At 39.9% G+C, this 25,381-nt stretch overlaps 1 protein-coding gene and 1 long non-coding RNA gene across 5 annotated transcripts in view; one reads left to right on the forward strand and one right to left on the reverse strand.

The window, feature by feature from the left end:
* The window catches only part of KCNAB1 (potassium voltage-gated channel subfamily A regulatory beta subunit 1), a 344,012-nt gene that overhangs the window by 292,237 nt on the left and 26,394 nt on the right, over positions 1–25,381 (forward strand). The gene's annotated exons all lie outside the window — the stretch shown is intronic.
* Positions 5,110–24,184, reverse strand: LOC116152609 (uncharacterized). Its single transcript, XR_004136137.2, has 3 exons — positions 24,066–24,184; positions 13,080–13,128; positions 5,110–7,546 (listed from the first exon to the last, which is right to left on the reverse strand). It is a non-coding gene; the product is annotated as an uncharacterized LOC116152609 (long non-coding RNA).

A 25,381-nucleotide genomic window follows, 5' to 3' on the forward strand; every position in this document is an offset into this window, starting at 1 on the left:
GGTATCTCTTGTATAAACACTGATTATGTGTTGATGTTTCCTAGAAGGAAGCATCAAAATGTTAAAAAAAAAAAAAAAAGAGAGAGAGAGAGAGATTGCTGCCTGATAGAATATATAACTACAGCATTGTCCAGCCTCCAATGAAATCAGAGAATTTTCCTGCTTTACTGTAACAGGAGAGCACTGATCTGGGCAACAGAGAGGAGAAGAAATAGGAAATAAGAAGAAAATTAGAAATAGACAGGGATTGCCAGATGGTTTTGAGGGCATTTTCTCCTCTAAAAATGAAAAAAATGGTGTCTAGCTATGTCTGGATTCCATGTTGTTATTAAGTTTCATTTTTGCAATGATTTTGTAAATCATGTGTGTGTATATGAGTGAAACTTGTTCATGTTACAATGGGATCAACCTTAGGAAGGCTATTAGGGTTTCTAAAAACCATACAGAAGAGTGTATGTTACGTATAATCAAAAGTACCCTTGAAAACCCTACAGTAATTCTTTGTTAGTCAGTGTTACTCTACAGCCTTTAATTAGTCAACTTCTTCTCCAAATATAGTGACAAAACCATCACTAGATACTTGCCCAAATACTTTTTTTTTTGATAACAGCCTTAATATCATTCACACACATCTCTTATTTTAGCAACTCACTTTGGCAGTTGTAGGCTCAACTGCATCCATTTCTGTCTAATATAAGTGATGGAACGGTGGTTGCCAAGTGCATATTGCTGAATTTTATATATTAAGTCTACATATGTTGGCATTGTTCTGTGTGTGTGCCACACAGTAAACCCTTAGCATTTGTAGATCATCTTTATCGGTTTCAACCATTCCCCATCAACTCCATGGACCCACAATACCCGCTAACTTATAATTTTGCCAAGGAACCTATTTTAATTCCTGGGGGCTTAAAGAGAGAGCCCAACCCAGCTTTCTAAGACCCATTTTAAACAACTTTGATTTAAATTTATTAAAGTGCCAACCCCATTCACTTGATTCACACCATGAAAGGATGTTAATTGGGAACATTTCTAGAATAAACCAAGATGAGTTTCATCCAGTTTATACATATCATATAGCAACCAACTGAGCCAGAAAAAAGGTTAAGCAGTGGCGCCTTCATAATACATTGGCATCATACGCATACCAATTTAGTTGTTGCCTTCCCTTCTTCCTTAGAAAGCCAATAGACAAAAACTGAGTTCTCTCGAATGAATGGCTGTAAATTCCGAATGTGCAGTTGGTGGAGAAAGGGGTAAGACACCTCCTCTGCAATCTGTAACCCCATGGGATGTAATTAGACATTTGACAGCTAAGGGAAGATGTTCCTGACAATAGAAGGGAAGTTGTGTACCTTTTTTCCTCTGTCCTTCTTGTTTATTTTTTTCTGGTTCGCCTAGTAGTACGTCAGCTTTCTTTCACAGCATCTGCCACGCCATCTGTCTCTGCTGTAATATCTGGCGTTGATGGCATGTTTTCTAGTCCCCCCAAAAGTCAGCCCCATGTCCCATTTCTTCTTTCTTATGCTACCTTGTTCTTCCCAGTAGAGTCACTGACAGGTCCTTGTCCCCCATCATAATTGTATTCTTAAGTCCATCACTTCCATAAATCCCCAAAATCTTCCCTTAGGCTCATTAGGTAAGAGAAAGTTTTCATTCCAACATAGATCATGGTGGACATGGGTAGACACAGAGCACTTGTGTGTCTGAGGACGTGCACTAGGAGTTTTTGGGGGTTTGTTTGTTTGTTTGTTTGTTTGTTGGTGAGGTTCTCTGTCATTCCCAAGTGCCAGGCTAATTTCTCCATCCATACCCTTCTCATCGCTCCAGGGACGAAGTGATTGAGCCTGATTATGGGGATGAAAGGAGGCTATAAACCATGTACCACTTGTGAATAACAGAAAAAAGAGGGGGCCCATTTTAGTTTATATAGCTCCTTTTAAAAGGAAAGTAGAAAGCCCACTAATCCGTTGATCCTGAGACTACAATGAGTTCTTAATTAAATTACATTTTAATTAAATTTTAATTTAAAAGACACTTGGAATTGAGCCTTCTAACTTCTATTTATTGAGAGTTTTGGGCCAAAACTAGTAAATCTCACAAACTCCCTGAGTCATTAGATATTATTTCCAACCTCATTACAGTTCAAATTATTTATTTTTTCCCTGCTATTAGGTCAATGCAGACATAAAACAACCCAGATGTCTTATTCCAAATAAGAGAGACAAGATCAAAGTTAGCTTCACTTAATTCCCATAACATCATCATGTCAAAGAACCAACTCCATAAGAATTTACTTCTTTCTCGGCCATCTTTTTTAGTATCCCCATATGCAAGCAGGAATCCACGGAAATTCAAGAATCTAGGACATCCAATGACAGCTCAGAAAAATACCAGAATGGCAAACATTTAGCATCCTAAATTTTCTACGTTTTTTTCAATTTCAGGACACTGAACCTAGATGTTTAACATCCAGAATAAAGTTTTCAGAACAAAACTTTAATGACCCCACACCTAGAAATATTATCTAACCACAATAGGTCATCCCTTCTGTCTTTATATTTTATTTTCCCTGAAAGACACCCTCAGTCTGTCCCCCAAAAACATAATAGCAGGAAGATTTCTTCTGCAAATAGTCTATGACAGTGCTGTTCAATGGAAACAGTATGCAAGCCACATATGTATTTTTAATTTTTGATTAGTTACATTTAAAAAGGAAAAAGAAACAAGTGAGATTAACTGTAAAAATATATTTCAATTTAACCCAAAACATAAAAAGTTATCCTTTCAACATGCAATCAATATAAAAATTACCAAGGAGAAATTTTACATTATTTTTTCTCATACTGTCTTTGAAATCTATTGTGTATTTCACACTAATACCACATCTTAATCTGCGCCAGCCACATTTCAAGCGCTCAATAACCGCGTGCGGCTAGTGCCTATTCTAATTGACCACACAGGTCTATAAACTCTAGTTCTAGTCCAGCAGAGCACCAGACACATAGTAGGTGCTCAATAAACATTTATTGGGTGGATGGATGGCTAGATGGATGGATGATTGGATAAATGGGTGAACTAGTGTTTAAGGATTGAATAAATGAAGCTCTGAAGTTAAATAGATCCAACTTCATTTTTCTGTACTTGAAAACCAATTTTGGTTTCCTAGCATCTATGAACATTCCAGTGCCTGATCTGGTTCAGCATATTTCAGGGTGATATTTAGAAGGGCCAGTTGCGCTAGCAAACAGCCCCAGGACACTTACATCCCCTTTCTCCTCATCAGCATCAACAGTAGCATCCAGATGCAGATCTCTCTCCAGAAATCTGACTGATACCTAAATGAGCAGAAATGAATGAATGGATGATTCTTTGGCAGTTCAGCTGCCCCTGAGGATGACTATATCAAATTAAAATTATCTAATGCATTTCACTTATGACCCTGGCCAGGATGCTCTGAGGGCCTCTGGTGTCCTTTAGATCAATTTAGCCTCCTGGCTTGAAAGGCTGGGGGGACAGCTGAGTTTTCAAGAAATTAATTTGGAGAAAATGATTTTCATATCCAAGAAGATGAGCCAAACCCTACCAAGCCTGTGGCACAAAAAAAAAAAAAAAAAAAAAGTGTTCCAATTTTACTAAATCAATTTTATTTCCATTTTAATTGTGAATTCATCCAAAGTTTTACTGCTACTTGAGATGTATCCAGCTGATGTTTTATCCTTTACGGAACGACAAGTCATAACAAAAAAAAAAAAAAAAGAAATTAATTTCATCCATTCTAAGAACTGTGGGGGATGGCTGGTTTCTCTTGGGATTCTTTCAGTCTCTGATGTGGTTTTTTAGAACATCTCATGTTTCTATTCATTGTAAGCTTCCTCATTAGGACAATATTTCTGCCAAGTAGTCGTGGGGGCATTAGATAGACACAGCTTAAAATCCTGGCTTTGCTACCTGTTAGACTGTGTACCTAGGCAAGGTACCGTCCTCACTGAGGCTCAATCTCTGTATCTGAAAGTGGGGGTAACACATCAAGTGCCTTCCAAAGGCGTTACCACCTCACTCATGGCAGGGGAAGCAAACATAAGCTCCATTTCTAAAATGCCCCGTATAATCACACACACATAAAATCCCCCTTTCTCTGGACCTCTTCTCAGAGGTAAGCAGAGGAGACGTCTAAGACCCTGAAATTACAATGTGATGAAAATCAAATGAAGCTGGCCAAGCTGCGGGGTCACCCAGGGTCTGTGGGGAGGCCATGAAATCAGGGTACAGAGCTGGCCATGGAATTTTCTTCTAGCCCTTTTTTGTCTGCTTGGAATTTTGTTCTGAAATCCTCCATCCTCTTTAAAATTATGTCATTATAGATTTGCCGGGGTTAATCTATCCAGTTAAAAGGTGATCTTAAAGTCTGTGATTTTGTCTTCAAAAGTGTATCTAGAAAAAACTCAATAATAGGCTTCATTCATTCATTCAGTTGATATTCTTTGAATATCTACTGTGTGCCAAGCACTTTTCTAGTCACTGAGAGAAGCAGAAGTTAATAAATTAGGCAAATTTCCTGTCCTTACAGAAATTACATTCTTGTGGGGGATACAGACAATAAGTTGGTAAGAAAGTTACATTAGATGGTGGGAGGGGGACAGGTAGTAAGGGGGATGGATTCTAGACAGGGTGTCCAAGAGGGTATGGGGGAGGGTAGCTTGGCTTCCCCCCACAAGGGGAAGGGCATGTCTCTGGAGTCAGACAGACCCTAATTCAAATCATCTTTCTGTTTCTTCCTAGTTGTGTGATCTTAGGCAAGTTATGTAGCCTCTCTTCCCCTCAGTTTCCCTATCTGTAAAACACAAGTAACAATATCTGCTCTGCACCTACTCTATAGGGATATTATGAGGAATATTTGAGATTATATATATAATGCTTAGAATGTTGCCTAGTACATAGTAATTAGGCAAAAAGTTAGAGCTCTCATTTTTATCATTATTATTTGCATGGTCCCACCATAAATTTGTCACGTGGGAAATGACCTGGAGTCAGTACTAGCCTCCAAGTCCGCAACCAGGTAATCCTAGGGGTCCTGAAACAGAAAGTCTCACACAACAGATTAAGATATGTGAATCACATGGTTTATTAAATCAATAGTGAAATAGTGAAAAGCAAGTGGAGCAGGATAGAGGCAATTAGAACAATTCAGATAGAATACAGGCAGGGCGAGGGACCAGCTGCCTGAATCTTGGGGCACGCAGTGTTCACATGACCCCCACCACCACCACCACCACTACTACCACCACGGTGGCCTTCTGTGCGGTGGTGGGGCTATGACCGTCAGAGCTGAGGGCCGAGGAAGGAAGCTCAGCAGACAGAGGTGCCTGAGTCAACGGCACCCGTGCTGTGTTGGGAAGACTCGGGGACAGCTCCACCTGTAGTTCACCAGTTAGCCTGAGGTGCAGCTCTGGACTCTGTATTTCTTGTGCAGAGGATTCTTGAGGCCAGAATGGGGTCACCAGGGGTGGCTGATTTAAGGCCTTATTTGTGTTCTCATATGCTTCCATTTAGTGTGCCTTGGGTGTGTCGTTCACATATGGACGCATTATGAACATCACGTCTTTCCATCCTTTCCTCTCAGTGCGCAGCACACACATTTCCTGCTCTGTCTGTGGCTCCCATGACTCAGAGCTTCCTCGCCCACTTAGTCTCACCACACACATCATGTGAAGTTCATCTGCCTCACAGGCTACCTGTTGCTCTACCCAGTTTCATCTGTCCTCCTTATTTGTTTCTCTTACTTCCTTAAGCAGAGCTGAATAATCTTAAGAAACACAGCAAAGGCGCATTACAGAGTTAGTTGCTGACATGCTGCCTGAGATTTGCAGAGTCAGCTTCAGGGGCCACTGGAAAATTTTTCCAGAGTTAACAGAGGACCCCAGAGTTTGGAACCTGGATCACTCTGGTAGGCATCTATCAGGAACAGCGCCCTGGTGAACAAATGATCATCTTCCAACCAGGTTCCCAAGAAAGAACAGCAGTTTTAGAAAAACCAGCTTGACTAGAGCATGCTGAGAAGTTAAGATTGCCGAGGCTGCAGAAAATATGTGGCGAGTTAGCTTCAAAGGAAACTGTATTCCCAGTAATAGTCTGTAATTTATTTGGTGCTATATTTTGTGCTTTCTTGGGAAGTCACAGATTCCCCACCTCATTTCATAAAGCCCTGTTTGGAAGGGAGGATTCTGGAGAAGAATATGCTTATACTTTTTGCAGTTTACTTAGTTCCTCTATTCTCTTTCCTTTTTTTCTTTTTCTTCACATCTTCAGTCAACAGTGAAGGCAGCAGGGACACAGCTGCTGTCATTAGTAAGCTCCAAAAGGAGAAACAACATGGGCCAAGTGTCTGGGGGGCCTGTCCTTCCTCCTCACCGCAAGCTTGTGGTCCTCACCCAGCTCAGAAAGGGTGGTTTCTTCTTGTGGTTGTTGTTTGCCCTTGTTGTTTTTAGTTAAGAAAAAAGAGAGAGAGAGAAAGCAGAGATGGCTTCTGCTCACCCCAGCTGTCAGGTGAGAGAGCTGCTTAGTATTCTGGGCTGTGGGTTTGTGACTCACGTGAGCTTCCATCTGTGTGAGCTGACATCTCTCTGAAAGGCTGCTGGAGCTGTGACAAGGTTCACCTCCATATTCTGAGGGGATGTCGACTCAATCTCGGGGGAAGTCACCTCTGTAAGTTCCTCACTGTGCCTCAATGACTGATGTGCAGTGACATGGGTGTAGGACGCAGACACTAGCATCAGCCAGCTCTCCGGCCCGGGCCGGTGGGGCTGTGGGTTTTAGCTGCCTGTCAAAGCAGCGTCTTGCTCAGGGTTTACTAGCAGGAGGATTCCAGGGGTGAGCAGAGCCACCTGTGTCATTGCTCGCCCGGAGTTCTCAGACATACCCTTAAGTCCCCCTCTTCCTTCCTGTAAAAGAATGAAGTCATGAGAGAGTAAATGGCTCTGTTAAAGCCCCCCTTGGGGGAGGGTGTAGTTCAGTGGTAAAGCACATGCTTAGCATGCACGAGTCCTGGGTACAATCCCCAGTACCTTCATTTAAAACAAAGAAAAAGCCCTCCTGGGTGTTTAAAATGTGTAGCGAAAAAAGTACAGGATCTGCAATCAGGATGAGGGTGCAGTCTCAGGTGTGCAAACTTGGTTGAGTTGCTCAGAGTTTTCTGCTGCTCAGTTTTTTTTTGTTTGGAAAATGGAATGAATAAAACATTACCTTGAATAGCTATTTCCAAGATCGTTGTGACGATAACATGAGATAATATAAGTGGAAAAGTTTTTTAAATTGTAATGTCCAGCACACGTATTTTGAGGTTGTTATTGATACATGTGTTTACAGTTTTAGAATATGTATATACACATATTAAGATGTAATAACTGAAGTTTCAACCAGGCATCCACACAATTGAAACAAAATTTCAGAGAGATGAATCTCTATTTGTATGCTTGCAAAGGAAGAGGGCCAGAGCTGGTTGCATGTCTCTTTCTTCCCTGATAGTTTACTTTGAGAAAGTAAAAACCTACAAAAAAACAAACAAAAAAAAAAAAGTTGAAAAAATAAAAAGCCAATTCTCTTCACCTGGATTTACCAGTTTGTGCTCTATTTTGCCCTCTCTCATTGTGACATCCTATCCATAAATACTTTCTTCTCTGTCCTGAGACAGCCTCAGCATCCTTCCACACAAATGTTAACGCACTCATCATACTCAGGAACTTTAACACTGATACCCCACTGTTATCTAAGACACAAACTATCCTCAAATTTCCTAAAATGTGCTATATAGGACGTTGTTGTTGTTTGAGAGAGAAGTTGAGTCCATGATTTAATTAAGAATCCCACAGTGCATTTAGTTGCCATGGCTTTTTAATCTCTTTTAGTCTAAAGTGTTTCCTCCACCTTTTTTTTTTTTTTTTTTTTTTTTTTTTTTTTTTGTCTCTTTAATGACATTGACTTAAAAAAAAAATCCAAGCCTGTTGTTTCGGAGAATGTCTCTCAGTCTGGGTTTGGCTGATTATTTTCTCGTAATTAGATTAGGATTAAGCATTTTTAGCAAGAAGACTACACAAGTGACCTTGGATCATCCTCAGTGTGTGTCTCAGAGGGTCCAGGAGGGTCACTGTCCCCTTACTGGTCATGTTAAGGTTGCTCACTCAGTTAAGCTGATGTCTGTCAGTTTTCTCCACCGTGACGGTACCTCTATGACTTAGTAATGAATAAATAAGCTGGGGTTTGATTCTTTGAGAACACGTAAATAGCCTGGCCCCCCACAGTGTGGTTTTGGCATTTACTGCAGATCCCTGCCTGCAGCAGTTACTATGGTGGGGTGGGGGTGGTAATTACAGTTACCACCACCCCCCCATTTATGAATGGGCATTCTGCTGTGAAGACAGAGCTTTCCCTCAATTGTAGTTCTGTGCCTCTGGAGCCCCCTCAACTTAGTTCAAGAATAAAATTATTGGAAGAGAGGAGGTGAGAGGATCTAGTAAGAAGGACGCATCTGGCGATAACTATGCTGTGTTGCACCTTCCCACCCCAGTGCAGTGAGAGGGCTGGCCCTTCACTCCCCTTCTTGTGGGGGTGGAGAGTTGCGTGACCCCCCACAGTTGGGAGTTGAGCGGCTTGGGAATGGCTCATGTCTGGCAAGTCTAAAGGTGGAGAAGTGGGCTGGATCTCTACTTCCGTGGTTCAGCTAGGAGAATGACCCTCCCTGGGGGCAACCGGGAGGGCAGCTATGACTGTTTCCTATGTGCAGTCACCTTGGGTCTGTCCTCTAGGAGGGCAGCCTCCTGGAGGGTGAGGGCTGGAGCTGGACACCCAGAGCCTGTAGGACAAGGAAGGGTTCAGAGGAGAAGCAGAAAGCAGAGGAACAGAGAAACCAGCCACACCCCATTTCACTACCCCTACTGCAGTCATTTAGTCTAAGCGGGTCCCAGCTAGGAAAGGGAAGGAAATTTTGAGTTTGGAGTTTTGATTGAGATCTATGGAGGCTGTGTTTATGATTTAAAAGGATGTCAGGACTGTGTGTTACCCAAGAGTGGGTAGAAAAGCTGTGGGACCAGCCTGAGTTTTCACCAAGCCAACTTTTCATTGTTCCCAGGCCAGTGGGAAATTAAAAAATAAAGCTGGGTTGTAATTACATTATCGTGAGTCATGCTTGTTCCACACACTAGTTACTTATGTGTACTAGTTACCTATTTCTAAATCGATCTGACTTAAATTACACATAAAAAAAAAACTACTCTTCCATTACTTTCAGAAAACAAATGTGTTTGCTTTATAAGGAAATACTATTATGTCCAATATAATTGGAAACTTAGGAAAACCTTGTATGCTAAAGATTCAAGTCTCCACAAATTACAAAATCAGGCCCCTGGCCACCTGTATAAAATGTGTACCCTATACACAGACATTCCTCGTACCCCACAAACCCTCCCCAGGCACCTGAAGATTTTTGAAAGTATCACTTCTATTAATCAGGGAGTAATTGTCACTGTTCAAACACTAGAAAAGAGTTTAAGCCACAAAACTGCAACCTCTGCAGTTGGAACTTTATTCATCCTTTCTAAACACATTTTTAACTTAGGTCATGTTTATTCATTTTAAATTCTAAAAGGTGACCAGTGTGACTAGTTTTGATGAAGCCAATCATATCAAATTAATAACTAACTGAGATACTTTTAGATAACTTTCTGAAACCCTAGTGGAGTCAACTCAAAATTTACTTATACAAAGAAAATTCATTTGTTATTGTTGTTGTTGTTTAAGGGCCAGTGGATGGAACGTGTGGGTACAGGGAAGCAGTAGAAAGAAAAAGAAAAGAAAGTTTAATATTATCAATATTCTCCTTTACCTGGAGGAAAAATGAAAATGTATCACCAGCATGGAAACTGAAAGTATATTTGGTGATGGAATGAACCTAATTAGCCCTAGAAATGAGTGCTTTCATCTAATAAGAGAAAAAAACAAATGACATAAGAGTTCACACAGACTTAACAGAAAACAAAAAAGGGAGCTATGGAGACCAAAAAGAAAAATTTGGGAAGGAAGGATGAAATTTTGTTTCTCCCATCTGTTTCCCCTACTCCTTTCTCAAGCACAGTATGAGTCTTGAAAATCCCTTTCTCAAAACACCTACAGAATGCATTTTAAATGCCATCTTACAGCACTCAGGATGGCCCAGAGAAGAACATGGTACAGTAAAAAAAAATACTCAGGTCTAAAACCTGCCTCATTCATTTGTTCATAATCAACTAATATTTTTGAGTGCCTGCTATACACTAGGCATTGTTCTTGATGCATGTGATAGACAAGAGAACAGAATAGAAAAGATCCCTGTCCTCGTGAGACACATTGGTTCTAGCAGGAGAGACAGGAAATAAACAGAAAATAATTTTAAAGATTTAATTATATAGGATATTAGAAGGTGATAAGTGTTATGGATAAAAGAAAAATTAGAACAGAGTGATGAGAATGGAGTTGCCGGGGGTCAGGAGGGGTTACTGAGAGGGTGAGGACTTGAAGGAGTAAAGTGAGTGACTGGGAGGGAGATAAGGATAGTGTTTCTGGCTGTAGAAGCAGTGCAGGGGCTCTGAGACGGGAGCAGCCTGCTGTGTTCTGGGAACATCAAGACAGCAGTGTGGCTGCAGAGAGTAAGGAAGGAGGCAGGTGGAGGGAGATGAGTTTAGAAAGATTTCAGAGGCCAGATCTTTTGGGGCCATCCCCCTGAATGAATTTTGGAAAAAGAAGTGACATGATTTGACTTACAATTTAAAGGGGCAAATGTAGGAACAGGGGGATGTGTTAAGAAATCATTGTAGCAATCTAGGTGAGAAATGATGGTGGCTCAGATGAGGATGCTAGCTGTAGAAGTGGAGAAGTGGTCATTCAACATTCAAAGAACACCTCTAATATGAAATTATTGAATGTAGAGCCAGAAGAAGTTCCTGATGGATTGCATGTGGGTGTAACAGAAAGAAGAATGAAGAATGATGCCAAGGTTTTTGGCCTGAGTCTCCAGAAGGATGGGGCTGCCCTGTTATAGGGTACTATTACAGGGAATACCATGGTGGAGCTGCTTTGTGCGGGAAGATCGGGGGTCTGGGTTTAGTCTTGAGCTGGAGATCTTCAGGAGACATTCAAATGGAGCTGTTGAGTAGGCAATTGCACACTGAGTCAGAAACTCAGGAGACAGGACTGGATGGAGATGCAAATTTGGAAGTTGTCTGCATGTAAATGGTATTTAAAGCATTGATAATTGGTAAAAATCACACAGGGAAGGAAGGAAGGAAGGGAAGGAAGAATGGAAGAAGGAAGGAAGGAAAACTTTTAAAAAGACAAAGAAAGAAAGGACAAGGACTAAACCTTGGAGCTCTCCAATATTAAGAGATTGGAAGGAGGAAGAGAAGTGTGGTGCCCAAGGAGCAGGTAGAGAAAACATTTCTAGGAGGAGGAAGTAATCAGCTGTATCAAATGCTACTGATGGGTCAAGTAAGATGAGAACTGAGACTTGCCTGTCAGTGTTAACCATACAGATCATCAGTAATCTTAAGAAGACCAGTTTGGGGGAAATAGGGAGTGGGTATGGAAGTGAGAGGCATCTAATCTCTGAGGCTCAGTTTCCTCATTGGGAAAACAGTGAAGAAACCTCTTGATTTAGAATGACCAAGTAATCCCTTTTCTCTTTGAAAAAAAAAGAAAAACCCACCCAATAAATGTCACACAGGAACAGAAATAGAAACTTCCTTTCTGATGAAAGGAGCAGACAACTGGAAACCTGGACCAATATATATGAAAGCAGCAAAGGGATGAAGGAGTTGTAAATAAACTACAAATGACTTAGCAGAACTGAGGAAAGATTTATTTAAAGTGCCCACAGTACAGATGGCCAATAGGTACATGAAAAGATGCTCAACATCCCTAATTATTAGAGAAATGCAAATCAAAACTACAATGAGGTACCACCTCACACTGGTCAGGATGGCCATCACCAAAAAGTCTACAAATGATAAATGTTAGAGAGGGTGTGGAGAAAAAGGAACCCTCCTACACTCTGGTGGGAACATAAATTGGTGTGACCATTATGGAGAACAGTATTGAGGTTCCTTGTAAAACTAAAAATAGATTATATTTTATAATCTATAATCCAGCAATCCCACTCCTGGGCATATATCCAGAGAAAACTATAATTCAAAAAGATACATGCACCCCAGTGTTCATAGTAGCACTATTTACAATAGCCAAGACATGGAAACAGCCTAAATGTCCATCAACAGATGAATGGATAAAGATGTCATATGTGTGTGTGTGTGTGTGTGTGTGTGTGTGTGTGTGTGTGTGTGATGGAATATTACTCAGCCATAAAAAGAATGAAATAATGCCATTTGCAGCAACATTGATGGACCTAGAGATGATCATACTAAGTGAAGGAAGTCAGACAAAGACAAATATCATATGATATCACTTATATGTGGAATCTTAAAAATTGATACAAATGAACTTATTGACAAAACAGAAATAGACTCATAAACATGGAAAACAAACATATGGTTACCAAAGGGAGAAGCAGGAGAAGGATAAATTCGGAATTTGGGATTAACAGATATACACTACACATGTAAAATTAGCAAGGACCTACTGCGTAGCACAGGAAACTATATTCAATACCTTGTAATAACCTATAATGAAAAAGAATCTGAGAAAGAATATGTATGTATATGTGTATCTCACACACACACACACACACACACACACACACATAGCTGAATCACTGTGCTGTATACCTGAAACATTGTAAATCAACTATACTTCAATAAAAAATACAATTAAAAAAATAAAGTGCCCACAGGTGAGAAGCAAGTTAATTTGTACCACGCAACCTCAGAATGGTTAAGGTGTTGGAGGCACCAATGTCACAGAAGATAGGGATGATGTGGAAACTAGATATAAGGCAGTTCTTCAAAAGACTATACAGAGCTATTAAAGCTCCATGTTCCCAGGTCTGCAGGCAGGGTCCCACCTTTCCCCTCCAATGAAAGAGGCAAGAGATGCATTACCTGGAGACATTCAGCTGAGAAGCTCTAGACAGAGGAAGGTAAGGCCAGGCTGGGAAAGAAAAAAAAAAAAAGAATTATAAAGTTTGAGACCCCAGACCTCTCCCCACACTTACCTCCAGGTCACCAACAACGAGGTTACACTTTCCACAGGCAGAAGATAATAGAATGTTTCTCTGGAGAAAGTTAATTATCCCAGAAAAAAAAAAATCTAACAGATCTTGACATTGTTGTGAAAGAAAATCCCATGGGAAAAAGTGGCAAGTGCCCTAATTGCTCCCACAGTGAATTGCACTAGTTGACAAATGTTGTCCAAGCACAATTGTAGTGCTTTACTCTCAATGTAAACAGAAACCCCCAAGTCAGCTGTCATTCAAAGAACACCTCTAATATGAAAAAAAAGAGAGTAAATAGTAAGAAAAGATAACATAATAATGCAGAGAGGTATAAAAATTTTCAAAGAAACTATAATAAATATACCTGATGAGATAAAAGAAGATATTGCATCAATGGAACAGGATGAAAGACAGAGCAAGAACAACATAGAACTAGAAAAAGAAAACTTAGACATTAAAAAAATGCAATGGGAAAAAAATTTTTTTGGCTAAAAATTTTTAAAAGTCAGTAAAGATGTTGGACATTAAATTGAGGAAATATTCCAGGAAGCAGGGAAAAAAGAGAAAATATGGACAATAAGAATGAAAAGATAAGAAAATTAAGGTTCTGTCTAGGAAGCCCATCATTTATTCAACTGAAAGATTGCTAGAGAGAGAACAGATAAAAATGGAGGAGGAGAGGTAGTTGTCAAAAAAAAAAAAAAAAAGAAAGAAAGAAAAGAAAAAACAATACAAGAAAATTTCCAGATTTAAAGAACATGAGTCTCAAGGAAATCTACTTCAGGATGACACCTGCACCCCAATGTTCATAGCAGCACTATTTACAATAGCCAAAACATGGAAACAGCCTAAATGTCCCTCAACAGGTGACTGGATAAAGAAGATGTGGTATATTTATACAATGGAATACTACTCAGCCATAAAAACCGACAACATAATGCCATTTGCAGCAACATGGATGCTCCTGGAGAATGTCATTCTAAGTGAAGTAAGCCAGAAAGAGAAAGAAAAATACCATATGAGATCGCTCATATGTGGAATCTAAAAAACAAAAACAAACAAACAAACAAAAACAAAGCGTAAATAAAGGACAGAAATAGACTCACAGACAGAGAATACAGACTTGTGGTTACCAGGGGGGTGGAGGGTGGGAAGAGATAGACTGGGATTTCAAAATTGTAGAATAGACTACACTGTATAGCACAGGGAAATATACACAAAATGTTATGATAACTCACAGAGAAAAAATGTGACAATGAGTGTGTATATGTCCATGAATAACTGAAAAATTGTGCTGAACACTGGAATTTGACACAACATTGTAAAATGATTATAAATCAATAAAAAATGTTAAAAAAAATTAAAAAAATAAAGAACATGAGTCTCCAGATCAAAATTATTGAGGACAATGAATGAAAAAAGACCCACACAAGTGAAAAGGTAAGGAAAAGCATCTCCTAAAATATTCCAGAGAGTTAATAGAGTACACGCATGAAGGATGGAGAGTAAGGACTACTTAGGGATGGATTCTCAACAGCAAAATTGAGACCCAGAAGACCATGGAACAAGCCTTCAAAATTCTAAGCAAAAAGATGATGGGCAAACTGCCAACTAAGGGTGACGAACTCATAGCATTTTGACTTTACTGTCTCCCCAACACAATTCCTCAGAAGCTACTGGAAAATAGGCTCCACCAAAATGAGGATAAAGCCACAAGAAGGAAGCAGTAGATCCAACTCATTCAAGGGGAGAAGGAAGTTGTCAGGATGACAGAGGGAGAGGTGCTGGGGTGACAGCCACACAGCAGGCACAGAAAGCACCAATGTAGGTTGTGGCAGGAGGATGGGGGCCTAGATGGGATGTTGCCAGGAAAAAATAAAAGGAACTGAATTTCTCACAAGCTTGACCACGGAGAAAATAACATATGCACAAAGTATAGGAAGATTTAACTCTAGCTTCAAGTAAAACTAAGTTAATGAAGCAATTGTCAACTAAAGGAAAACGAAAAGTTATTGAAGAAGGGAAATGTAATCATTGTAAACTACTCTGCTCAGCAGTGGACACTAAGCATGCTGTCATTGAAATGAGCACACAGAATATGATTTTAACCTTAAACAGATGTGAATATATTGGGAAGATACTGAAGACAGAAGGGTGTATAAGCAGGAGCTAAAACCCTCACTGCACAGAAGGTCAATGGATTATGTCTTAAAAAGCTGGGCCAAGAGAGTAATGCATGCATATTATTGAGAAATCTAGAGATTAGTATCAGCATAAACAGCTGCATATGTTGGAAGTGGTTACCATCTCTGGGGTGCAGGCAGAGTCAAAACACTGCTGTTTTTTTTTTTTTAACAAGCCTTTTGGCATCAACTCTTTAAACATTGTGCATTTGTTTCTTTGACAAAGCTCAAGATTAAAACAATAACCACACACATACACACAAATTGGATAAAAATGCCAATGGTATTGAGTTGTCAATATTAACCATGTTACTGACAAGTCCAGGCACAGTCCTAGAAGTTTAGAAATACATAATCAGTGCTAGTTTTCCTACCCAAGATTCCATGATCAGAAGCCAACCCATCACTCACTACATCCTCCAGAAACATGCCAGCACCAGAGACCCACCCACTATTTCCTAAGCAAGCAATACTGAGCCAGACCCCTTCCCTCAGTGGCATCCAACACAGGCTGTGCCAGATAACCCACTGCAGAATAAGAAGAAAACATAATTTCCCTTTATTTTATACCGTATTATTTTAAAATTTCTATTCACTGTATATGTTTTAGTTTTTCTTTTTTTTTAAACTAACCACTGATACAATTTCAGACACTGAAAAGTAGCTAAAATAGTACAGAAGATTCCTCTATACCCATCACCCAGAATCCCCCAGGTGTTAACATCTCACTTAACTATTGTGTAAGTATCAAAATCTGGAAATTAACATTGACACAGTAATATTATGTAACCTATGAATTGTACTCATATTTGTCCAATTGTCCCACTAATATCCTTTTCTGGTCCAAATTCAACTCAAAATCACATGTTGCAATTCGTTGTGATGTGTCTTTGGTCTCCTTTAAGCTGGATCAGTTCCTCACTTTTTCTTTGTCTTTCATAATTTTGACACTTTAAAAGACCATTAGCCAGTTATATTGCGTAATGTCCCTCAGTTGTTTTCCAGATGTTTATTAGTGACTAAATTCAGGGTAGGCATTTTTGGCAGGAGTACCACAGAAATGATGACGTGTCCTTTTGCTGTATCATGTCAGGAGGTTCATACTGCCTCTTTTTTCCATTACTGAGGTCATGTTAACTTTGCTCTCTTGGTTAAGGTGATACCTACCAGGTTTCTCCATTATAAAGTTACTATTTTTCCTTTAGTATATATTAGGTACGTGTGTAGATATGTGAGTATCTTTGGGAGAGACATTTTGAAAATATGCAAATATCTTGTTTTTCATCACACTTTTGCCTACTTAATTTAGCGCTCTTCAATGATTCTTGCCTGAAACTAGTACTGTGGTGTTTGCCGAATGGTCATTTTCACTTCCATCATACTGCCTATATTTTTTAGCTGGCATTCTACTGTAAGGAAGAGCTTTCCCTTCTCCCCTTCTTAATTTATTTATTCTATCATTGAATAATTTTATTTAATCATTTACATCAGTTCCCCTGGAGCTCATGGATTCTGATTTTATTCTATGATTTATGATTCATTACTATCATTTATTTTGCTGTTACAGTGATCCCCAACCTGGCCACTTGAAGCATCTTTGACATGTCTTCTGTGTCCTTTAGGCATGTCTCCTCCTTCTTCTTCTTCTTCTTTTTTTTTTTTTTTTTTTTTAAAGACTTTTGCTTCCCAGCACCAAGGTATTCCAAGCTCAGATGTGCTTTCTCCAGCCCTGTAATCAGCCACTTCTCTAAGGTACCCTGGTTCCTTTTAAAGGAGATTAGTATATTGAAGTCAAGATCTGGGTGCCATGATATGTATTTTATGACGTATTAGCTTGGTAGTACAGGTAATTATTTTACATATTAACCAGTATATCTTTCTCTTATTGATTGGGAAGCATAATCAATATTTTTGAAAAGCATGGCTTTGTTAGAAAACACTTTGTTAGAAAAGCCTGGGAAGTCATGCTGAGATTAGCAGACCCCTCTTTCACCAGTACAATCCGATGCCTGTTCCTCTGGTTAGCACTTACCTTTTCTTGCCCTGTGTTGTAGACAGCAGTTCACTCAATTGTCTTTCTGTCCTTCAACTCCCTATATTGAAGAAGGTTCACGTGTAAAAGTTGCAAGGCAGTGAAGGCCAAGCAGGAAAGAGAGACTGTCCACAGTGTTGCCAAGTCACAGAGAAGCAGTAGGTGGTCACACAACCAGACGGCCGCCTATACACAGTGCACACCCTCAGGAAACAGAAAACGGTTCCTATGGTGCCTGAAGGAGTTCTGCAGGTACCATTTCATTCCTTTAATGTAACTGTCTTGCTCCATCAGGGCTTCCGGGTCCACCTTGCTGTATACAAGTCTTTCAATTTCTAACTTGCTACAGTGCTCTCTGTGGTGAAAAGCAGACACAAGCCAGATTGCTTGCTTTCAAATCCCAGCTGGACTCCTACTAGCTGGGTAGCCTTGAGTAACTCACTCACCTTCCTTGTGCCTCAGTTTCCTCGTGTGCAAAACAAGATTGTAACACTAACAACAGCAGACCTGTGCTATAAGATTGTTGTGAGAATTAAATGAGTTGCTATATATAAAGTGTTTAGAACAAGGCCAAGTGCATGATACATGCAAAATTAGTGTAAACTGTTGTCATTAATACTCCAGAAGACTCTAGTATTTATGTGAGGGAGCCTCATAAAGCGTGGCATGGAAATACACAAAAGTTCAGGGCAAAAAGGATTAGGTCACACTAGGGTTCTGTGTCTAATTAAAGACCAGTCTAGTTTGGGATTAATAGACACACACTACTATATATAAAATAGATAAACAATAAAGAGCCATGGTATAGCACAGGGAACTGTGTTCAGTTTCTTGTAATGAGCTGTGATAGAAAAGAATCTGAAAAATATATATACATATTAAAAACAAACAAAAAAAACCGACCAGTCCCCAAGAGGGAGAATTTATTCCACCTTTTCAGGCACTGACCCCTTCTTGCTGCTCTTTGCCTCACAACCAGGCATGCGTTTCCCCTGAAGCACCGGAAGGGAGCTGTGTGTGGACAAGGTGGCTATGGGAAAGTGAGGGGAGTGTGACAAGCCACCGAGTGAACACGAGGCCTTTTCCTTCCATGGCAGTTTTACTAGAAGATCTGAAAGAAAATTATTATTGTTCTACAGCAAATGCTTTATTATGGTGTAGATAAGAGATTTGCATACATTTCTAAGCCAGAGCCAAAGCCATCTAATAACGTTTGCTTTTGTGGTCACTTTAGTGGGTCATAGGATAGAAATGTTTGAGAAGCACCATCTTACCATGACCCACCTTGATAAAATTTCCTCTTTCCTCAGCAGAAAATTCTAATGGAGCAAAAAAGGGAAAACAGCCATCTTTGGATGGGGGATGGAGGAGCAGCTCAGAAGTGGGAAAGAAAGGCCCAAAGAAAGATGAAGGGTTCTAGACACACGTGGAACAATGAAATAGATACCAAAAAAAAAAAAAAAAAAAAAAAAAGAAGAAGAAGAAGAAGGTGGGCCTCCCCCAGGACAGGCCAGCTCCTTGCAGTGGTCCTCGTAGTGAATGTTGCTGAGCCACCACTGGGCCTGCCTTACGTTTTAACATCAAGAGCAGCAGGTGCCTCATTTAAAAACATTAACAGCATGAATAGCTCTTCTCTTTACCAGGTAGTTCACTGTCGAAAAGCTGGGAAAATCATTCCACTCCACCATGTCAAGATTAAAAGTTGCCTTTTGTTTAATTACCAGATAGCTGACAAGTACAGATACGCACTGCAGAGCCAGCGTGGATTTGGGGCTGCCAGTGAGTTGCATCTGCTGTAGCGGTGGAGGTTTTAATATCATTAAGATTAAGGCAGCATCTCCTTCCAGACGTCTCCCGTGGTAGAACCAGGAAGTATAGCCAGCTCTACACTTTTAAAGAAGCAATAAAGAGTGCCTCCTGTTACAGCATGAAACTGGATTTAACAGTAGAAAATCTCATTAGGATAAATATTTTTTTACTTTTATCATTCTCCTGCCAAGTGGCTTGCTTTATTCTTCCATCCAGAAGATAGAATTCCTTTTAAAGTTAAATGCCCGTCCCCAGCAGCTGATACACAGTTGTATATATAAAATGCTCCAGTTAGGATAACAGAATAAGAAGCTACATGTCAAGATTCTGCATCTGGCTGGCCAGTGAGGATGACATTCACACGATGTAAAAGATCAGAAATTCAAGGCTCGAATCACATAATCTACAATGCAATGACAGATGCTCCCCTGTATAGAAATCACCACCAATAACATACAGAAATATTAGGTAGAATGAGTGGAGTTTGGTTAAATTTATTTTTTAGTATCTCAGTGAACATTTAGAAAACTATTCTTAAGAGAGTGTTTTGCCTAATATATTTCCTCAGTTGACAGAGATATTTTACCTCTACATGCTTGCTTCAAATAGCAGAATCAAAAGAGAGGACATGAAATATACAAATGTGGATGAAGGGAAAAGGAAAAAGATATTCTGCTTCATTTTGTTTGAGCATGGGGATTGATGGGTGGGGCTGGTTTTAAAGAAAAGGTACAAACATGGCTTCATCAAGTTGTTAATCTCTTTGAGCCTCAGCTTCTTCAAATATGAAGTGGAAATGTAGTAATACCATCTCACAGGGCTGTAGTAAGACTCAAATGCAATAATGTTGGTAAAATGCCCAGCACATAGTAGCACTCAATAGAGTTAGCCCTCTTCCTGGGCCCTCTGTTGTTGTGCCCAGCAAGACCCTGTCTGAGCACAGTGAAAATTGTTGGTTGTCTGCCCAGCAGACATCCCTTCTCAGGTACTCAAATTTTTGTATGGGTGCTGACACTTCCACCAGACTGCCATTGTCCCAGAAGAAGGCCTTTTGCTCCACTTCAGTTCCAAAGGTGGGTTCTGGGTTGCATTAAACCAATCAGTCCATTTTTTCCCTTAGCTAGAGTCACTGGTTCATGTTACTGAAACAGCCTAATCAGATTCAGTCTCAGGAGTCTTGGAAAACTGAGACAAAAGGGCCCTGCTGCGTATGGACAAGGGAGCACGTGGCCGTAAGTGCCACTGAGAGTCCCCTTAACGCCACAAGGGAACCCAGCCTGGGGATAGCAGGCAGAGGGTTAGAAAAAAGTTGATCCTCAACTCAGTTGTCAGAACAACCAATTCTGAAGCTTGCACTTCCAGTGACAAGAGTCAATAAAGTCTCTTTTACAATTTAAGGACTTTCAACTGAGTTTTCAGTAACTTACTCCATTAAAAAAAAAAAAAACCCAAACCTTATTGATACACCAAGAAGTTTGAAACATCCTTGTTTCTCAGTGAGAAAGATTACAACCCACAGCTCAAGAGGATCATGAAACAAAAAGCTAGTAATTCTCAAATCTTCAGATTTTTTTTGTATATATATATATATATATTTTTTTACTGACGTATAATCAGTTTACAATGTTGTGTCAATTTCTGGTGTACAACATAATGCTTCAGTCATGCATGAATACACATATGTTCATTTTCATATTCTTTTTAACCATAAGTTACTACCAGATATTGAATAGTTCCCTGTGCTATACAGTATGAACTTGTTGTTTATCTATTTTATATATAGTACTGCATCTGCAACATTATAGCTGAATGAGCAGTATCTATAACCTGTATCATATCTTTCTACGTATTGCTGATCAGTGTTATTGTCTGTACCAGAATTACCTTCTACCACAGTTGTTCCTCATATATAAGAATGGTTTCACTTAGCTATTCTAAAATTAGAATAAATTAGTTCTATCAAATAAATCTATACAGCAGATTAATTTCCTTATTTACTTCTGCATACGTTTTGTAGATCATCCTGGTACATACATTGGAAAAAAAAATCAGGTTATTGCAACTCAGATGTTCATAGGCATGCCATCTGTAGCAGTGGTGAACTGAATGTTTGTGTCCCCTGCAAAATCTGTATGTTGAAACCTAACCCCCAGTGTGATGCTGTTAAGAGGTGAGGCCTTGGTAAGTCACTAGCTCCTGGGGGTGGAGCCCTCATGAAAGAGATTAGCACCCTTGTAAGAGACCCCAGAGAGCTCCCTCACCCCTTCTACCGTATGATGACACAGCAGGGAGATGGTTGTCTATGAACTAGGAATAGAGCTCTCACCAGACACCAAACCTGCCAGTACCCTGATCTTAGACATCCCAGGCTCCAGAACTGTGAGAAATGAATGCTTGCTGTTTAAGCCACCTATGGTGTTTTTTGTATTTTTGTTATGTCTATGGTATATTTGTTATAGCAGCCCAAATAAACTAAGATAGCCATATTCTATGATAAAATTTATGAGGCTTAATTGACAAGAGAAAAATTCAAAAATTTTAGAAGAAAGAGAATCTTTCTCCAAATTTCATTTTTTTTAAATTTATGTCAGAGAGATATCCCACATCAGGAGAATACCCATGTTCAAACTATTAAAAATTCTTTTTCAAAGACTGACCAGTACCATTGCCAAAGGAAACCCCAGGATGGCAAACGAAACAATTCACTGATGATACAACTTTTAGCTTCACGGATAAAGATGTGTCAGGTACCTAGGAAGTTATCACAGCCCTGGAGTTTCAGTTCACTTAGATTTGTTGGTTTGTTCTTTTGTTGCCTTGCTCCAGACAAAATTTAAGGCAATGGGTTTGCTTACTCTCATTTTGAATGTTTTTAAATGAATTGGAATTCATTCCACTGTTCACAACTCCCACAGAATTTGACTGTAGAACACTGTACTCTCTGTTCCTCAAGAATGCTGCCTCCCTTTCATCAGGACAGAAACCATCTCTTTATTTTCCACCATTTACTGTCAACCAAACAGAAGAATTACAAACTGATAGTTTGGAATCACCAGGTTTGAGTAGGAAATAGTGTGCACCATATTTAGATTATGTTGAAGGAAGAGGTGCAATTTTCTGACCCACATTCTGCATGACTTCTTGACGTGTCAGCAGGAAGTAGCAAGTCTAGGTGTGAAGCTGGAAGACTGGACGTAGTGATAAGAGGATTACAGAGAAATAATGAGGATAAAGAAGTACTGAAAGATAAGAAAGCGATGTCATTGCCCTTAGCAAGTCACTTGGCCATTCTTATCTAAATGTAAAAGGAACATTCACTCTCTTACTAGGATTAAAGAGCACATGTCTGGTGAAGGAAGAAATAATATTAAAAGTATACAGTGTCCTGTAGCTGCCTCCTCTATAGGGGAGAACTGAGCTGGGAAGGAGTGGAATCTCCAGGACAGCCTGTGTCTGACTACTAGGAAAAAGAAAACCACAGCCAGTTCAGATCCTTACTGCAGGGTGCTGTTCTGATTTGCAAGTTCTGCAAATGGGATTCTTAGGTTCTGGAGTTTTATTCAGTTTAGGACAAGGTGAAAGATGGAAGGGGAGGGAGGGATCACAGGGAAGGTTGGAAAATGCCACAGGACTCAGACAAGTCCAAATTGTCTCTCAACCCCCACCTGCACCCACTTTTTTATTTCAAGGTAGGGGCTGAGCTAAAGATGACCAAATCTGTTTTTACCAGTCCTACACAGGTGGTCTAGTATCTCACTTTGAAATTTAGGGGTACTTACCAATGACTTTTTTTGTTCAGTGCCTTTGGTCTTTAGGCAAAAGTGAGGCTAAAAGTATCTCATTTCAATAACCTTTCGCATGTTTCAGAACAAGGTTCAGACTCACATCTGGGCAGTTTCAAAGGCTCAGTTCTAACTGTTGTGATCAGGGAAACCAGTGTGTCAGAGCAGAGAGGTTGAGGACCCTATGCATGTGGGGTTTTCTGTGTGCAGGGTGAAGACAGTGCACTGTCCTTGGAGACATACAGCTCCATCCTGGGGAGAGTTTGGGGCAAAGTTTCATTTCTCCAGATAGGAGAGGTTTTACTTACTCGGCTTGGTTTCTGTATCCCTTTCTAGTGTCTTGAGTCTGGTGTGTTCTGATCCAGAATCATTTTGGCCATTGCCCAGATCCAGAGAGCTTATTCCTAGTAAACTGTCTTGTGAAGACCACTCTGTCTCTAAGCTTCAACAGGTCACGTGCAGACCTGTTTGGTTCTTTTTTCAGAGAGTCATCAGATTCAAGATCTTTCTTCAAGGAAGCAAAAAGATTGCTCACATTTCCAAAGTCATGCATACACATCACGAGCTCTAGTCATTGGCATATGAAATGCAAAGGGGTGAACAGAACAACCGCAAGGCATCACACATTCACAAATACACCATGTGGTCAATTAAGTGAACGTCCTGTTATTTTTCTTTCCCCAACCCACCTTCTCCCACAATGTAGTGTGAACAAAACCTTCCAGGATGGTGCATCAGACAACTTCAAAGCTAGAAGTGGCCTTACAGATGACCTGCTGAGAGCCTGCCCAAGTGACTACCTTTCTGAGCCTCAGATCCCTCATCAGCAAAATAAGGATTAAAATATTACCCACCTAAACTGTCATTCTAAAGATGACCTATGTGCTCAATTAATATCAATCTGTTTGTGTTGAAGAAACTGAGATCAGCAAGGTTGAAGGACATGTCCAAGCGAGTGACAGTGATGGAACAAACACCAGTTTGTCTCCTGTGTGTTCTGTGAGGCAAATGGAGCCGGGCTCTCCGCAGACAGCCGGCAACACTTTAAGGCTAAAAGTGGCGGTTACCTGTTTATGGGTATGGGTTTCCATTCCAGTGAAAACACATAGTCCTCCATCTCCAGAAGCTCAGCTGAGCACTGAGAGAGGATTCTCCACAGCCAAGATGAGAGAGGACTGATAAAGACCCGAGGGGAAGCCCTTAAGCCACAAAGAGGCACGATTATAAACCAACGCCCCAAGTTTCTGAAGTTAAATAAGTAAATAAACAACTGAAGTTAGGTAAATAGCAACCACACAGCTGGTTTAGAGGGCAAACTGTGCCTGAACCTACGCTTGTTTTTCATTAGTGTTTACAATTCCTCTGATGAAACCAAGTCCCTGCATTCTACCGATGCCCCAGCCCCCACCACGGTCCTCCCCCCTTGAGAAAGATCAACCATTTTTGGCCTCCAGAAATGGAAATTGCGTTTGGTTAAACCCAGTATTTGTGAATTAACCCATAACATATTCGCATTTTAAAGTGCTGCTTTGTTAAGGAATCTTTCTTTTTTCTTTGTTACATTATTAAAGTATGACATCCCACATTTATAGGACTCTTGGAAAATACAGAACAAAATTCCACATAGTTCCACTATATAGTACAATTATTCTGTGTATTCACTCTCCTCATTTTGTAAGCATATCTGAAATATTTATCATTGTTAATAATATTCAGGCTTTAAATTATGCCGTAAAACAATGAACTAGACTGTTCCCTCACCTAGATTAAGAGGAAACTGCACGGGATTATCTCTAAGCTTTCTTTTGTTTTTATTATTTTGTGTCTCTATGGCCAGATTAATTTAAGTACATCTTATTTGATCAAAACACAAAGTTCTGCATATTTGTATCTTTAGTCCTTATGGTTTATTGTTCAGGCAGTGTAACTACTTGCTTACAACTTTCAAAGTTATAGAGAACATTTCACATGAAAAAGGTTTAACGTGAGCAACGACTTTTTGCATGAGGGAGCCAATTAAAAACATAAACATGGTTATCAACAATGTTTTCACACAGAATAAATAGTTTCATAAAGCTTTTTACCTAAAATGCATAGTTTTAAACATAGATACCCTACATCACTGAAAGAAGGTCAACTTTTTTTGGGGGTGGAGTGGGGATAACTACAGTGTTAGAATCCGAGCCTATTTGAGAAGAAACAAGCAGGGCCACATCCTGCTTACTTGTTCCTTGGTTTGTGTTACTCTTTTAGATCCAGAAATTGGTCTACACACATCATCTCATGTCAAGCTTTGAAAGAATTCCACAGGCTCCGTGTCATCCTCATTTTACAGACGGGGGACTGGGACACTCAGAGCAGCAAAGCTGACTTGCAGCTTTTA

The sequence above is a fragment of the Camelus dromedarius genome, chromosome 2 (genome assembly GCF_036321535.1).
Source record: "Camelus dromedarius isolate mCamDro1 chromosome 2, mCamDro1.pat, whole genome shotgun sequence".
NCBI lineage: Eukaryota > Metazoa > Chordata > Mammalia > Artiodactyla > Camelidae > Camelus > Camelus dromedarius.